Source organism: Diaphorina citri, unplaced genomic scaffold (assembly GCF_000475195.1).
Source record: "Diaphorina citri unplaced genomic scaffold, Diaci psyllid genome assembly version 1.1 scaffold1769, whole genome shotgun sequence".
Lineage (NCBI taxonomy): Eukaryota > Metazoa > Arthropoda > Insecta > Hemiptera > Psyllidae > Diaphorina > Diaphorina citri.
The window spans coordinates 4374-6779 of NW_007379195.1; the positions used below are offsets into that span (position 1 = coordinate 4374).

Consider the following 2406-nt stretch of genomic DNA (forward strand, 5'->3'; position numbering starts at 1 on the left):
GCTAGATTTTGTGCTGACCTTGTTGATTTTTAGTCCGTCCTTCTTTATTAATTACTAAGTAATAAAAAGGTACTAAGGGACGGGACTATTGTATTCGCTTCGGCTGTCTGTCACTCTTTCGGTCGGTCGGTCGGTCGGTCGGTCGGTCTGTCCCCATAGAAGGAGTTATCCAAACCTGGTCGACCTATATATCAAATTAAAGGTCTTTTTATCAGGAACACGAAAATGGTGGTGCAAATTTTGTCCAGAAAACCATAAAGCCAAGAAACCAAAAAAACTGGTTTTTGGGGGATTTTATTCACATTTTCTCTCACAAATGAGCTCTGATCTCGAAATTTGTCGCGATGACCTATGAACTCAAAGCGAGAAAGTTTTAGATAATACTTCAGTCGTTATTTTAAGACCGGTTTTAGCGTCACCTATGTTAGGCTACGCCGAGCAAGGCCAATAAATGGATGGGTGACTTGAACCTTATATTGGGAATAAGGGAGAACGGGCTCTAGTCTTGATTTTAAATCATTACGTGAAAGTAAAATCAAAAAATCAAATCAAGAATGATAATAAACTGAATATTAAACAAATTAGGTAGGTACATAGGTACTGATTTTCTCTAATCACGATCGAATAAACTACGGGCTAAAAAATTCCCGGAGGGACGGACCCAGCTTGTTATATCTGCATCTCGTTTGACACTTTGTGGACAACCTTGCATGATTCGTAATGACCGGATTTACTATACGTACCTATACTATGTATACATATACTGCATTATAGGTATATCTACCTAAACTTTGATTAGTTCCAGTTGTATCTTTTTATCCGATTTAGATGAAAGTTTGCAGAAATGCTCGTCATTTAACGGAAATTTGGGCCTTCTGTAGATACTTTTTTCTTCTGTTCACTTTTAAGTAGTTCACTGAACTACTGTAGATTTTCACGATCTGTTTAAAGTAGAGTGGTTTTGTTTATTGACTAATTTTGTTGTTTGTTTTTATCTGTTTGAGAACAAGTTCTAATATCCTGTTGTCTAATTTATTCAAAGCACAAATTTGGGTGCGGACAAGTAGATAATGTATGTAGTTATATTTCTGAAGGTAAATCAGCTACAGAACATTATCTCTTCCACCTTAACACAGTGAAACCTCTTTTAACGGACACTTTTAAGGAATTAGTTTGATATGCCATAATCTCCGAATAACGGACACTTTTGATGGCAGACAAAACCTCTTGCGGGACCGAAACTGTCCGGTTTTTGGACGTTTTTACTGTGCTGAATTTATTGGGAACGAAAATAGGTAGATACTCCACGGAAGAATAGAAGAAGAAAAACAACTTACGTATTTTCCTGGCTGCTTGATTCAAGCTGATTGTTACCATAACAATGGTAAAGAGTAATAGTTTTCCTGAAGACATCATGATTAAGATTGGATGATTCTTGGTAAAGTTCAACTGAAAACACAAAGAAAATAACGGATTTGTCTTGTAAATTGTTAACTTGGAAAAGGGACTTGGTGTTTTTAGTGTCTTTGGAACAAGAAATCAAAATCCTTTAGTGTGGGGTGTTGGGAAGGTACCTGATAAAAGCACGAAAAAAGTTCCATGTAGGAAAATGTATTACATTGTTGATAATGTCGATTTTTTCGAATATCAAGCAAGGATTTCTACTTTCTACACAGTTTCTTGTAAAAACTAAAAAATTTTAACAGGTAGGTTTGGGTTGGTAACAAGGTACCTACCATATTCTTAGGAAGACTATGAAAAGTTCACTTACCGTTTCATGTGTTGCGAGAGTAAGGAGTGATTGTGTTATCACTTCAAAGGTTCAGGATCAACTGAACAGTTTCCGGTAACGAAGTCGAGGAGTCAGGCCAAAATCAACAAGTTGTGATCTTCTCGATAGTCATTGGTCAATATCATCTGACCTTGAACATGACTTGGAACCGGTTAACCCGCGCTGGTTAAGCCTAATCCAATCACTTATAATGAATTATGATGTTACCTGCCATGAGTACAACCGGTAGTTGCAAGAACCACATTCAAAGGCTAACATTGTAGGGCCCACAGTTTAAAATATGTAACCTAGGGCCGAATTCTGCAAGGGTACGTCCTTTAGGGCCTAACAGACCACGGATTTCTGAGATTATTTTGGATACAAATATTGGTCAAAGGCCAATAAAATTGACGTTTGACTTTACAAACTGGAATTATGATGTTACCTGCCATGAGTACAACCGGTAGTTGCAAGAACCACATTCAAAGGCTAACATTGTAAGGCCCACAGTTTAAAATATGCAACCTAGGGCCGAATTCTGCAAGGGTACGTCCTTTAGAGCCTAACAGACCACGGATTTCTGAGATTATTTTGGATACAAATATTGGTCAAAGGCCAATAAAATTGACGTTTGA

At 37.4% G+C, this 2406-nt stretch overlaps 1 long non-coding RNA gene across 1 annotated transcript; it reads right to left on the reverse strand.

Annotated features, from left to right (window-relative positions):
* Nucleotides 1-1345: 1345 nt before the first annotated feature.
* Nucleotides 1346-1918, reverse strand: LOC108253429. The gene is made up of 2 exons (XR_001809744.2): nucleotides 1772-1918; nucleotides 1346-1449 (listed from the first exon to the last, which is right to left on the reverse strand). It is a non-coding gene; the product is annotated as an uncharacterized LOC108253429 (long non-coding RNA).
* Nucleotides 1919-2406: the final 488 nt, after the last annotated feature.